This window comes from Ovis aries, chromosome 17, assembly GCF_016772045.2.
Source record: "Ovis aries strain OAR_USU_Benz2616 breed Rambouillet chromosome 17, ARS-UI_Ramb_v3.0, whole genome shotgun sequence".
Lineage (NCBI taxonomy): Eukaryota > Metazoa > Chordata > Mammalia > Artiodactyla > Bovidae > Ovis > Ovis aries.
This window is the reverse complement of record NC_056070.1, coordinates 276,586-291,903: the sequence shown is the minus strand read 5'-3', so window position 1 is coordinate 291,903 and position 15,318 is coordinate 276,586. Positions and strand designations below refer to the sequence as shown.

At 36.5% G+C, this 15,318-nt stretch overlaps 1 pseudogene; it reads left to right on the top strand.

Moving 5' to 3' along the window:
- LOC105605790 (ankyrin repeat domain-containing protein 26-like) overlaps window positions 1–10,704 on the top strand; it is a 60,040-nt pseudogene extending 49,336 nt beyond the window's left edge.
- The last annotated feature ends 4,614 nt before the right edge of the window (window positions 10,705–15,318 follow it).

Below are 15,318 nucleotides of genomic sequence, written 5' to 3'. Positions count from 1 at the left end.
TTAAAAAAATAATCTTATGTGTGAGAATAATTATTTTTAAATCTGCATTTTAGGCTTGAAATTGAAAATGCCAAGTTACAAACTACAGTCAAGGGAGAATGGCATTGAAACATATATACTATCATGTAAGAATCAAATCACCAGTCTATGTCCAATGCTGGATACGGCATGCTTGGGGCTGGTGCACGGGGATGACCCAGAGGGATGTTGTGGGGAGGGAGGTGGGAGGAGGGTTTATGTTTGGGATAGCATGTACACCCGTGGTGGATTCATGTCAGTGTATGGCAAAACCAATACAGTATTGTAAAGTAAAATAAAGTAAAAATAAAAATAAAAAAATGTTAATGTTAAAAAAAATTAAGCAGGCAAAATTGAACAGCTTCAGAAAAACTTGTTAAGTACAAGATTGGTGAGTCAACCTCTTAATTTCTGTCATACTGAGAAAGGATTTTAATTTTTGTACTAGTAATATATAAGGATATTTTGGACAATGTGAAAAGTTTCAGTGATTAGCTTATTGTATTTTTATTGATACTGCTTGCTACTAGTACTGTGGTTCCTCTATAGAAGAAGTCGACTGAATTCATAAAATTAATGATTTTTATAGTAAGATTTTAATTTAAAAAATTGTGACAGTCCAAAAGCAATATTTTATATAGACCACATTTTGTTTGTTCATTCATCTGTCGATGAAATTCCACTTTCTGACTATTGTTAATAATGCTGCTTTGAACATTGGTACACAGACATCTATTTGAGTCCAGAAATTTGAGTAATGATTTGATTGAGAATTAAGAGTTTCTTTCGTAATCCAGATCTTTCTGTGAGATTTTTGAGAATTAATCATTTTAAATATTGTAGTTTGTTCTCTTCATTAAGAATGAATACGATAATGTAAGAAACAAATCGCCAGTCTAGGTTCGATACAGGATACAGGATGCTTGGGGCTGGTGCACTGGGATGACCCAGAGAGATGATATGGGGAGGGTGGTGGGAGGGGTGTTCAGGGTTGGGAACTCATGTACTCCTGTGGCGGATTCATGTCAAAGCATGGCAAAACCAATATGGTATTGTAAAGTAAAATAAAAAAGAATGAATACTATGTCTGTATAGAACCATTTTTCTGAATGAATGTATTTTTCATTTGTTGGATTTTTTTTTTAAGAGATGAGGTTGCATGGGAAGTTTTCAAAGATTATTTTAGTAAGGTGTGACTTAACAAAACCTGGAATATCTTGAACAATTATGAAAATTATTTTAGAACATCTCTAGAAAGTAAAATGTAAACATAGGCAGTCTTTTAAAAAACTTTCATTAACATTTAGTATTTTATGTGTAAAAGGCTCTATTTTTAACAAATAAATGTTGGCAATTTAAATTTCAGAAAAATGATGAAATGAAAAATAATTTTAAGTTGTTTTAAGAAAAGTCATCAATTTTGAAATCTGTTATTGGCATCAATCAGTTTTAATAACTGTTTACTATAAATTCATATTTGTGAATGCATGAGAAATAATATTTTTAAGAAAGAATATAAAGTCTCTCTAGGTATTTAAAAATAATTTTCTCAAATTGTTTTTTTTTCTAAGTCTGAGGATGAAAAGGAACAATTAAAGTAATACATTGAATTAAAATAATCTTTGGAAAATAGCTTGTACCAAGAAAAGAAGAAAAACAGTGAGTTAGAAAAAAAGATTACTGGGTAAGATTTTAATATTTCTGATAACCCCAATTATTTTATTTTATTTAAAACCTTAGACGCAAATTCATTTTTTGTGTATTTTCATAATTAAACACATTATCCTATTTCAAAGTTTACTGTGGAAAGTCAGCACAATCTGAAATGTTTTTCAGTGCCGCAGTGTTATACTTATCTGTAATGATTTCTAAAACAGTAACAATTGTGCCTCTGCATATAGTAATGTCACTCTCTTCCTCATCATCTATGCTGAATTTTTACTTCTGCAAAGTATCTTTGTTCTTTTTGGTAATCCTGCCGTCTTTTAATTGTGTTCCTTCCCTTCATCATTCAAGTAATTTATTATCTAAAAACCTACCTGTGTTATTGTTGAACAACATTAAAAAGTATCTTTATTTGGCTTATATTTTCTTTTTGCCCCCAAATTTTAGTTATAAAATGTACATATAAAAATCTATGTGTAACTTAAAGAATAATAAAACTAGTGACCATGTTTTGATCAGTAAGATAAAAAACTGCTTCTGTTTTCCTTGCTGAGTATGGTTAATCCTCATCATCTACAGATTCAGCCAACCCAAGATAAAAAGTATTCTGGGGAAAAATTTTGAGAAAGTTCCAAAAAGCAAAACTTGGATTGGTCTCAAGCTGGCGACTATTTCCATAGTGTTTACACTGTATTTATAACTATTAACAAAGTATTTGCATTGTATTAGATAATGTAAGAGATCTAGGGATGACTGAAAGTATAGGGAAGATGTGCTTAGGGAGACTTGAGCATCCGTGGACTTTGTATCCACTGAGTGTTGGGGGATTTTTGAACCAGTCCTCTGTGGATGCCAAGTGATGATTATGCAAAGAGTTCTTCTCTGATTCTCATTAATATTTTTCTCTTTTAATTTTCTCTACATTGCCTTGCATTTTGTTAACAATGTGCTCGGCAAGATTTCTACATCTCTTAAAACAGTCTTGAAGAGACTGATACACTCTCTTTTCTGACTTCCTTTCTTCTAAAACTCTCAGCCTGGGTTATTTCCCGCTTAACTCAGGCTCCAAAGGCTTTTCTTTTTTTTCAATTCTGAGTGAGACTCTTGTTGGTTTTTTGTATCTACTTTCTTTTTTTTTGTAGAGGCTGTGGTCAGTAGGAACAAACGTGTCTTGTGTCTTTTCAAATAACATTCATATATCATATCTCTTCATCTTTAGCTTGAATACTAATCTCTGGTTTATAACTAATATTTAATAATAAATTAATATTTCACACTAGCATGCTAAAAATTGATGTTAACTTAATTATAAGAACCCATATATTACATATATCACACATAGTATATTTAAATGTGATAAAATTTTTCTTCATAGTATTTATCTAAGATTAGAATTGTTATTATGCTTTCAAGGAATATTAAATTTGAATAATGAGAAAGGATTATAATTTATAAATTTGTTTGTTTTATCTGATAGAACATATATCTGTTTAATTATTAAATATCTGCTCTTAAAGAACTTACTCATTCTATACATTTCTACAGATTTAAGAAACTTTTAAAAATGACAAGAAGGAAGTTAAATGAATAAGAAAATGGAGAGCTTAGTTTCCATGGAGATTTAAAAACCAGTCAAACGGAAATGGATATTCAAATTAATATGCTAAAACATAAGGTAATTTTTAATCAGTTTTAGAACCCCAAAATCACTTAATTTGGGGAAATATAATCATTCCATGCTTTGAACAGTGAAACACAGATTTGTCTATTAATTTTTTAGGTTGGACACCAGTAAAAAAGACAGCTTTTCCCCATATCATTTTTAGATAAAAAGGACACACTCTTACTCTCTCTGTCTTGTATCCTCGCTGGTGATCTGAAGCTGAGCAGCACAGCATTAATGACCCCAAAGTATCCATTGTTTTTGGTGACAGGTTTGTTGAAATCTAATGAACATACCATGCAGTTCTTTCATTTAAACTGTACAGTTCAGTAACTTTATTGTGTTTAAAGGGTTATACAGGCATTACCACGTTAGAACATTTTCATCACCCTCCAAAGAAATCACCCTGTGCCAGTTTTCCCTTCCTGATCTTCCCAGCCTGAGGGAACCATGACTCCACTCCCTGACTGTGTAGATGTCCCTTTCCTGGACATTTCATGTCAGTGGAATCACTCAATATGGGATCCTTTGTGACCGCCTTCTTTCATTTAGCATAATATTTTCAAGGTACATCTAATATGTATCAGTATTTCCTTGCTTTTATTGCTCAATAATTGCCTTTGACTGTGTGGATCACAATAAACTGTGGGAAATTCTGAAAGAGATGGGAATACCAGACCACCTAACCTGCCTCTTGAGGAATCTGTATGCAGGTCAGGAAGCAACAGTTAGAACTGGACATGGAACAACAGACTGGTTCCAAATAGGAAAAGGAGTACGTCAAGGCAGTATATTGTCACCCTGCTTATTTAACTTCTATGCAGAGTATATCATGAGAAACGCTGGACTGGAAGAAACACAAGCTGGAATCAAGATTGCCAGGAGAAATATCAATAACCTCAGATATGCAGATGATACCACCCTTATGGCAGAAAGTGAAGAGGAGCTAAACAGCCTCTTGATGAAAGTGAAAGAGGAGAGTGAAAAAGTTGGCTTAAAGCTCAACATTCAGAAAATGAAGATCATGGCATGTGGTCCCATCACTTCATGGGAAATAGATGGGGAAACAGTGGAAACAGTGTCAGACTTTATTTTTTTGGGCTCCAAAATCACTGCAGATGGTGACTGCAGCCATGAAATTAAAAGACACTTACTCCTTGGAAGAAAAGTTATGACCAACCTAGATAGCTTATTCAAAAGCAGAGACATTACTTTGCCGACTAAGGTCCGTCTAGTCAAGGCTATGGTTTTTCCTGTGGTCACATATAGATGTGAGAGTTGGACTGTGAAGAAGGCTGAGTGCCGAAGAATTGATGCTTTTGAACTGTGGTGTTGGAGAAGACTCTTGAGAGTCCCTTGGACTGCAAGGAGATCCAACCAGTCCATTCTGAAGGAGATCAACCCTGGGATTTCTTTGGAAGGAATGATGCTAAAGCTGAAGCTCCAGTACTTTGGCCACCTCATGCGAAGAGTTTACTCATTGGAAAAGACTCTGATGCTGGAGGGCAGGAGGAGAAGGGGACGACAGAGATGGCTGGATGGCATCACGGACTCAATGGACGTGAGTCTGGGTGAACCACGGGAGTTGGTGATGGACAGGGAGGCCTGGCGTGCTGCGATTCATGGGGTCGCAAAGAGTCGGACACGACTGAAATGAACTGAAGTGAACTGAATATTCTTTTGTATGGACGTTCCACATTTTATTTATCCATTCATCATCTGATGGACCTTTGGGGTTGTTTCTAATTTTTGGCTAATGTCAGTAATGTTGCTGTGAACATTTATGTCTAAGTTTTGATGTGAACATATTTTTTGACTTCTTTTGGGAATACAGTTAGGAATAGAATTGCTGTATTACACAGCAACTCTGTTTAACCTTTTGAGGACCTGCCATACTGTTTTCCAGCATGGCGGCATCATTTTATATTTTTTTCCAAGGTATGTAAAACGTTCCCATTTCTATACATTCCTGTCAACACTAGTCATTACCTGTCTCTGTGAGTATAGCCATCCTAGCAAGTATGAAGTGGCATCTCGTGGTGTTTTATTTCTCTCTCTGAGGAGAGGACAATGAAGATTGAGTTCTAGATTAGTAACTACTCAAAGCTGCCCACCTCTTTTAGAATTTCAGTAAATTGAGATGAGGTCAAAAGTCTGATTTTGGTAATTAAACTATTTCTAGTTACTTCTTATAGTTCAAATCATATGTCTCATTGCTTACTAGTCTTCATTGTTTTCAAACTTGAGAAGAAATTCTGAGTCACACCTGCCTATTTGTAAGAAATTGTAATTGAAGGGAACCCTAAAAAAACTTCTTCCTGAGTAGCTCTTAAGTCTTTCTTCTAGTTATATGCTTCTTCTCCTCAACATTGTCATTAAAACTCTTACCCTTTATTATATTCCAGTTTATAAGAGATCAGTTTCTACCTGCATTTAAGTTATGCTTTTATTTTCTCTTTTTCAAAAATCCATTTTTCTGTTTTTTTTCCTAATCAGCTTTAAGTTTAGTGGCTTCAATAAACAACATTGGTTTCGTTCAAAATCTGCACTTAGGAAACGGTGGCCGGGACAGCTGGCTTCTTGTCCCCTCGGCTTCACATGGGGCAGCTCGAGGGCTGGGGACTGGAATTGGGTGAAGGTGTGTTCATTTCCATGTCTGATAGTTGGTATCTGTGGTTGGCTGGACTTTGGTGAAGGCAGACAAGTGAAACACCTACCCTGAACACCTAGGCTCTCTTTGCAGCCTGGGCTTACTTGCAACATGGAGCCTGGTTCCCAGGTTGAGAGCCAGGAAAAAGCTCTGCCGCCTTGTCTAACCTCGCTTTGCAGTTCACACGGCATCATTTTCATCATCTTCTGTTCAATAGGAGCAAGTCACTTATACTTGGCCTATATTCTACCTTTTTTACAGAATCAAGTTTTAAAAACTAATGGGTACATTTAAAAACTAGCACAGTAACTCACTGGCCACAATTTTTTATATTCCTTCCAATGAAAAATACCCTTTTCCCTACTCATTCCCTCACAAATCTCAGTTGTTAAGTGTGAGGCCCAGGCTCAAGTAGAGGTCTTACCATCTTCATCAGGTACAGATGGCACATGGGGATGAGGTTTCTGGGTGTGATTTCTAGAGTGTGACCCTGTGAGCACAACCCTCTCAGTACTAAGACTTGAGAACTAAAGGGACAAGTTATCTGCCACACACACCCCCACCATTCTGCTGAATGACTAGACTCTCCCGTCCAGAAACAGGAAACGGGAGGCACCGTGGTCCATGGCAACTCTGAGGTTCAGTTTGGTGCTGCCAGCTCTTTGATGAGGACTTGGTCCTGCCCATAGGAGTACTTCTCCTTTGCTCTACCCTCTGAGCTCTGTGTGCATCCTTTTCATAAGAAATGACCTCTATCTGTAGCTGAGTCATGTTTCTTAAGCCAGCTTCCTCTTTATTGAACTTCAAAGAAAATCCTGAAGGCCTATTCTCGTTTGTATGTCGTGGTCTCTGTTAGGCCAAGCACTGTTTTTTGCTGTCAAGGTTCTATTTAAAGCTTTTAGTGTCCTGTGAATTGGATTGGGATTTACATCATTGGAGAGGCTACCCTCACAAATCTTTTTTGAGAGAAGCTCTGCATCTTGGGCTTCTTATGAAGCTTTGTAGGATAATGCCTTTAAAATTCTTATGCCCTTAAGATCTTTAAAGGAATTTGAGGCACCACCTTAAGTCTTTTCAGGGTCTTAATGAAGGGTTTTACAGTCTACAGGCTTCACCTTTAGACCATGTTTTCCTGGCAGCACCCTAGATTTTTAGCCCAGAAGCTGTTTCTGTCTTTTAGCATCATGTGACCACTGGACATGTGGAGATGCTGTAAAGGAGATAACAGATATTGAACCCAAATATAATTGAGCCTTCTTCCTTTATATTTAATAATCCTCCCCCCCCTTTTTTGATAGCTTATCCCTCTCATTGATGTTACTTTCATCTGGTTCTTAGCAAGAGTTTCCTTTCCCCTGTGTTTCAGTGTCGTTTTCTTCTCTTGCCTAGAAGCTGTCACCAGCAGCCTCTTTAAGAGCCATCAGGATTCAGTTTACCATGTCATGAAGCCCTTTGGGTTTTCATTTCTTTCTTTGCATCCATTCAGATCTCACCTACCTCCAGGTTGAAAGGCATTCTCACATCTTTTAGTTCTTTTTTAATGGTACTTTTAATATCAGTATCTGTGCCAGGTATTTATTGCCAGCAAATTTTATAATAAACCACGTCAAAGCCTAGTGGCTCAAAACAGCATTTACTTTGTTCACAAATTTGTGTTGAGGCAAGGCTCAGTGAGTGAGGCCAGCATGTTTCTTTTCCAGTTGGCATCAGCTGGGATGTCGTGAAGGTGGGGACCAGAGTCATCTGAAGATTAGTTCATGCACATGTCTGGCAGTTGGAGCCGGCTTTTGGGTGAGACATTAGTTGGGGGCCGTCAGTGGGGGCACTGACAAGGTGCTCAGTATGTGGTCTGGACTTCTTTGCAGCGTAGTGACTGATGCTAAGGGTGGGCTTGCCCACAGAGCAAACGTCAGTTTCCCTAGACTCTGTCCAGTAGAAATCAGTTACTGAGGCCAGCACATATTTAAGGGGAGGGAATTTCAGAGAAAAGTGTCCAAGAATTTGTAGACAGTTTCAATACCACCACCTCCACTCACCTTGACTTACCGAGTGATCATTCTGTCTAAAGGAAAGTTCTTTGCAACTTGGTGTCACTGAAATTCCTGCAAATTTTGTTTGTTGTTTTGTTTGGTATGTTCTGTTCTGTGAAAAGTAACAAATGGTTACCAAAATGAGGCATTTGTTGTTGTTGTTCAGGAAAATGTATGGATCATCTCACTAAGCTATTAGGAGATGGGATTTCTTTAACCTTTTGAATTATTTTTCTTTGGAATGCAGTTCAAATTAGCAAAAACTATTCATAGTTCAGAAAAAGACTTATGGGATTAGTATCCATATTTATAATATTTATTAATGAAAGTCTTATTTTCACAATCTTCTTTTGGGAAGTATTTATTAACTCAGCCCTAGGTAACTCAATACAGTATCCCTCAAACTTCTTTAAAACATGGGGCATTAAGATGGGGGGAAGGAGTAAGGGATATTCTACTAAGAGGTGACTTGTAGTCATTTTATGGAAAAAATACAAAAGAGTATAAAATCAAGTGCAAATGTTCTGTGACAAAGATGATGACAGTGAAGAATATATTTTGTGCCTCTTGGTGGTTTGAACTTCTTTCTTGATTCTCTGAGTAATCCCTGGTCCTACATTCTACAATACAGATACCATTGTATCTATTTGATCCTGGGTTTGAGTTAGGCTGTGCTCAGTCCACTTTCTTCATTAGCAAACAGTATCATTTTATTCTTGAAGACTGATAATCCTTGAAACTGCATCTTCAAAATGTCTGCACCTGGATGCAAAAAATCAAGTTCTTCGAGAGGAGTTATTATCTATGAAAGGAATGCAAAAGAAATGTGAAAAACTAGAGAAGAATAAAAAGAAGTTGGAGCAAGAAGTAGTGAACCTCAGAAGTCATATAGAAATGAATATGATAGAACACAGTCAAGTAGAGCAGTATAAAGGGGAGATTGAAGAAAGGGCGAGACAGGATCTCGTAGAGAAATTAAAGAAAGTCGACCTATTTTGCAGGTTAATTTGTTCATCTGTCATGTGCTTGAATTCACCTCATTGTAAATTACATTTTGGATCTATACAGCTTATGGGTTTCCTCTACTTCCCTTAGAGCAGTTGGTTTGCTGGTTTTCTGGAAGGAAGGGGACACTTGTTTCTCCCTTTAAATATTTCCGTTTCCATCACAGTTATCACCAAATTGACCTATTAGAATGATTCTCACTAGAGAATCCTTTCATTTATAAGACCAATTAGTATAAAGCAAGACTACTAGGAGGAAAAGAAAATATTGTGCTTTAGAACTGGTACCATCCTCTTGAATTATTTTTAAGTTGTCTTGTTCAGTTTTTAAAATTTTAAGTTGATCCTCTTGTTCTTTGAATTATCAGATTATATAAGCACCACTATAACAATAATTCCACTTTCATTTTATAATTCTCATGTAATTCACTTCACATTGATGATAATTGTTTTAAACTTCTGCTTTTTTTTTAACCTTTAAAATTGCTTTCTGAATCACTGGCTCAAAACTAAAGGGAGCAAATATCATTTTCTAGGTTAATGATCATTTTTATTTTTATTTTTTAATTTTTTGATTATTTAAAAAATGTTATCTTTTAAAATTTGCCTTAGATACAAGCAGCTCTCAGGAGAACTTAGAGCAGTTACAAGAGAAGAATAATGCTTCCATAAGAAGTCAGCTGGAACTCAGAATTAAATAAAGACTTGGAATCTGAACTCTGCAAGGTGAAAACTTTGCAAGAAGATTCTCATAAAGCAGAATTGGAAAAATATAAGCAACTCTACCTAGTAGAACTAGAAGTTAGAAAGTCATTGGAAGGTAAACTAGACAGGTAAGCCAAAACACAGAATCACAGAACGTAAATTTAGTTCATTAATTTGTCTCTAAAGCCTAATTTTTCTAGAGTGCAGTTCATGAGATTAGTAGGAAGTGAAGGCTAACTAGATGGTCATTGCTAGAGGGCGCCCTAAGACAAACAATTAATACTGTGTCCTTTTAAGTTTTACCACACAGAGTTGGAAACGACTGAAGTGACTTAGCAGCAGCAGCATACTGCATAAAGGCATGCTTGTGAAATTGGGGGCAATTGACATAACACAGGAGTGAAAGGATAATTCACAGAGTGGCTAGAAATAGTATGGTGACCTGACTGGGGGGGGGGGTGTGGAGGATGGAAAGGCACCTCCAGTGCCTAGTCCAGGTTTCCCCACTGTCTGAAAGCAGAGCATTCCTAGGAAGCCTTTCATAAGCCAAAACAGCATACAGCAAAGAAGTAGGTACCCGAGGGCACGTTCTGCTAGTTCAAGCCTAAAATGAATACGCACAAGTGAGGCACAGGTGCTCCCACATAGGGTTTGGGGTTGTGGTGACTTGACACTGAGATGTGGGGTGTGGCTTCCAGGGAAGGAGCCCAGTTGGGCCAGTCTCCCTGCTTAGGGAGCATGATGCCTTTTACTGTAAAATGTACACTGAACCTTTTTATATGAAATCAAAAAGTCTCTTAATTTTTTTTTTTAATTATCAAAAACAGATGCTGATGTAGGCCTTTCCTAGAAGTAAAGTAACATAAAGTGAACTTTGGAAAAGCAGGGGATACTTGTAATTGTTCCTGGTGCTGTTTTAGCTCTTTTCAATCACCTATTGACTTTCTTGTCCTCCCCTCTAGATTGTGACTCTAGACGATTCCTCAGAGCCAAAAGCTTAATTTCTTTTTTTTTAAAATTTGTTTTCAAAAGCTTAATTTCTCCAAGGTCAAGAGTGAAACATGTATACAAGGTGGTGAAAGCAAATGCTTGAAAGTGGCTTTGTGGGATGGGGTGTTTCTTCATCCCTGAACTGTTTCCTGGAGGCAGGTGTGTCCCAGAGGGCAGCAGGTGTCACTGTGAGGCCACCTCCCTTTCTCTCTGATGCCCTTTCTCTCCTCTCCCAACTGTGACTTGTTACTTGAAGAGCCCTAGACACGTGTGTACTTCTTTAGAACAAGGTTACAACTATCAGTCTGAGTGAACTCTGGGAGTTTGTGATGGACAGGGAGGCCTGGTATATGCTGCGATTCATGGGGTCGCAAAGAGTCAGACACGACTGAGCGACTGAACTGAACTGAACTGAACAAAGTAAAAGTCATAATTAGCTGTGCTAATAAAGGAGACATAAATTTATGATTTTTTTTGTCTCAGAGTTCTTGATTTTAAGAGATACTTACTAAATTATTAAATTTCTTGAGAAGCTGCATTTAAATTCTACTTTAGAAATGAAATCTTATTGCCTAATATCCAAAAGTATTCTTTCAGATGTTTGACTTCCTTTCTAATTGATTTCAGTTGGCAATGGTTCATAATCATTTTCAAGCTCTGCTGTACCCAACGAAGTTTTTCTGCCTCTAAGCATAAGTTAATCACTGGTGTCTAAACACTAACCGTAAATAGATGCTTTTTGTTTAAAGGAATCCTAGATAAATCCTTTTTATGAATTAAATAAACTTAAAATACTAAACAAAACATTAATTTCTAGTTTTAGCTTAACATTTTTTTGTCATTTTCTTACATAAATTTTGTCATTTCTTACAAAAATCACATTTTCGTCATTTTCTTTAATTGCTATTTTACCTATAGCATTTTTATTTAAAATTAAAAAAACAATCTTGCTGAGCATTTGTAGAATATTTCTAGATTTGTAGTTAATTCAAACATTTAAACATTATAAATGAAGCTCACTTTATCTCTATCTTAACATCACCTGGATGAATGGTATCTAAGATGGCAATGATGGGGAGTCTTGAAATTGCAACCAGTTTTCACTGTTCAATCATTTTGATTAAAATATCCATTTCAGTCAGTGCACACAGGTTTATGGTTTTGATGGTGTTTTCCTGATATTTGTGATGTATGGAAAAGTAACCCTTGTTAAATTCAGTCTCAACCTGTTTTCTCATTTGACTTCTTGCCATCGTAGGAGAGCAATTAAGGTTTCTTTCACAGCACTGCATCTACACTGGGTCTTAGTACTTGAGAGCTGTGAAACTGGAGGATGTGCTGTAGCTGTGCGGTCACAGCGGGCCTCCGAACACTTCATCCCAAGTCAGACACTTCCCCATGCAGGCCTAAAGGAGGAAGCAAATGCTTGACCCCCATCCCAGACACAGGCTGCCTACTCCACACCCAAGTTCACAGTGCTGTGGGCACATACATCTTTTCAAAGTAGGGATCTGGAACCAAGCAAGCACTTTGGGAGAAGTTCTTTCTCCCTAACTCACTGGTTAGGTAAATCTCCTCACTTCTCATAAGGAGGGTAGGAGTATGAGTCCTTTACCTTGAAACTTTTCTCCTTCAAGTTCCCTGTCATGTGTGTGTTTTTTTTTTTTTTAAAAAGCTTTATAAATTAACTATATCAACTGACTGCTACATATAGGAGTTTGACAATAATTTATTCTTGTTCTTGCTTTAAAACATGATTTAGTTAAAAAGCTACTATGTCATGTCATGCCACAAGCATTATTGAACTATGTAAGAAGGTTTTACATATTCATTTTCTCTGCATTATAGTTAAAAATCTATGTGTTTTTTCTTAATCTGAGGAAGTAGCTGGCACAGGACTCTGGACTCAGTAAGAAAGTCATTGGCTTTCTTACTTCTTTTGTAGAATTATGAACTTTGCCTAAATCATGACTCTCATACCTTAAAAAAAGTTGTTTTTTTTCCCCCAAAGTAAAAGCCTTTCTTAAAAAACAAACAAACAAACAAACAAACTTTTGTGTGGAACCATATTATATAAAACAGAGACAAGTATAAAGCCTTTAGCCAAAGGAGTGGCCAGAGGTCCTGTGTTTTTGTTAAATGGAAAAGTTTAAAGAAAACTGCAGATGTGTTCTCCTTAATAACATTCAACTCAAACTATTGCCTCCACTTGAACAGGATCCTCACCTAGAAATCAAAATAAAGGTGTATTTAGAGCAGGAGCTGTTAGGGGGAAAAGATAGTAATCTTGTGGGTCACTCCTAGGATCATGGGTCATTCTGTAATTCTTTGAAATTATGTGTACTCAATAGACTGATATTTAATGTACTTTTTATCAGATTAACGTTCTATATATAGGTTCCTTATTTATAAGTGGAATAAGTAGGAATACATTTTCTTTTATTTATATGATTATTTTTCTACTTAAGTAATCTTCAAATTAGTCTCTAAAAGTATTATTAAAATGTCACATTTAATAAGTTGTATAACATTCCTATGATAATGTCCCTTGCTTAAGTTAAAGATAAGTAATATTTGACTTATTTCGGATGCAGCAGGAGTTGGACAGGAGTATAACTAGAGAACTAAGAAAAGGTATGTTGCCAAAATGTATGAATTAAATTTAGATATTGATTTCTGAAATAAACAATAAATGGCATCTCTTTCCATTGTTTGGATAACAGATGCTATGTTAAATGTTTTCTTCTTATACATAGCTAATGAAAAATGTGAAAGCATGAGCAGTCATAGTGAAAAATATTCTTCTTCCTCATTTATTCATCATGTTCCATAATTTAAAAAAATCTCAAAAGTTCTATGTATTTCTATTTATTTCTGGCTGTATCCTTTCTCTACTACTGTCATCGCTGTGGAACTGTCCATCTGCACCCAGACACCATCCTCAGAAAGCATGGAGTTCATCAACGTCTCAAGTGTCTGGTAGTGGTTAAGGCTAGAACACCCAGACTCAAGCAGTCATGTTTGCATAGCTGTCACTTGGTGGGTGACTTTATAATTTCTGTGTCATTGACTTTGTCACTAGTTTATCTCTTGCCCTCAGGAAAAGCTCCAAACACCTGCATCAATTTGGGTCCTTCCAAAGTAGTTGACCTTATCTCTTTACCACCTTACTCTGCCCCTTAGCTGTGCATCTAAACAGCCAGACTGTGTAGGATCCCACAGATTCCTTTCCTCACCTCTGGTCTTTGTACGTGCTTCTCCCCTCTGACTCTTGTACTTTTTCCTGTCCTTCAGGCGGCTACTTCCATAGCACCTCCACCAAAAAGCTGGCAGTATTGACACAAAGCCGGCTGTCCCTTCTGAGTGTTCCTCATGCCATCTTGTATACCTGTCTTAGTATTTATGACTCCGTATGGAAATTGTCTGTTCATCTATTTTTACAGTTTATGGCATTATCATTTCTCAGGGTGAATGGGTCACCTTCATCTTGTAATTCCAGTGTTTGTCACAACACCTTAGCAGATAGTCATTGAGTAAATGAATGAAGAATGAGAAAGCCAGAAGCTCTGATACTCAGCCACATGTGGGACCGTGGGCTGATTATATAATTGTAATCTTGTATTTTGTTTTCTGTCATTTATAGATATGTTTCATTTTTCAGAGCACTTAGAAATATCTCAGTTTTTTTGTTTATTTATTTATTTTTTTACTAATACTGAGTTAACTCAAGTATTTTAGAGAAAGAATGTAATCCTTTTTCTTTCCAGCTGCTGCTGAATTTAAATCGAGTCCTATGAATTATCTCCTCTAGGAGCTACAGATGGGTCAAATCTGTCTCAGGACCTGCTTTTGAAAACATCACAAGAATATGTACAGATTTTGAAGAAAAAATAAATGATCTGAAAAATAATTAGTAAAAATTTCCCTTCTGGACTGTTCTCATGACATTTTAGTTGTTTCTCATTAAACATGATGAGAAAATCTTTATTAAAGGGAAATATTTTTGTGTGTATGATGAAAATTTATATGGTATTTAAAAAATACTACTTTTAAGTAGTATTAATACTACTTTTAGACAGTAGTATCTAAGTACTTTTGATACTAAGTATTTTCTCTGCAGCTAACTTGAGTGATTTAAAAACCAGCACTGTTAAGTTTTCCATATTCAAAGTGAAAGTATTAGTCCCTTAGTCGTGTCCGACTCTGCGACCAATAGACTGCAGCCAGCCAGACTCCTCTGTCCTCCACTATCTTGTGGGGTTATCTCAAATTAATGTCCATTGAGTTGGTGATGGTATCCAACCCTCTTGTCCTCTGTTGTCCCCTTTCTCCTCCTGCCTTCCATCTTTCCCAGCATGATGGTCTTTTCTGATGAGTCAGCTCTTCACATCAAGTGGTTGAAGTATTGGAGCTTCAGCCTCAACATCAGTCCTTCCAATGAATATTCAGGATTGATTTCCTTTAGGATTGACTGGTTTAATGTCCTTGCAGTCCAAGGACTCTCGAGAGTCTACTCCCAACACCACAGTTCAAAAGCATTAATTCTTTTTCAGTCAGTCTTCTTTATTGTACGACACTCATATCCATACATGA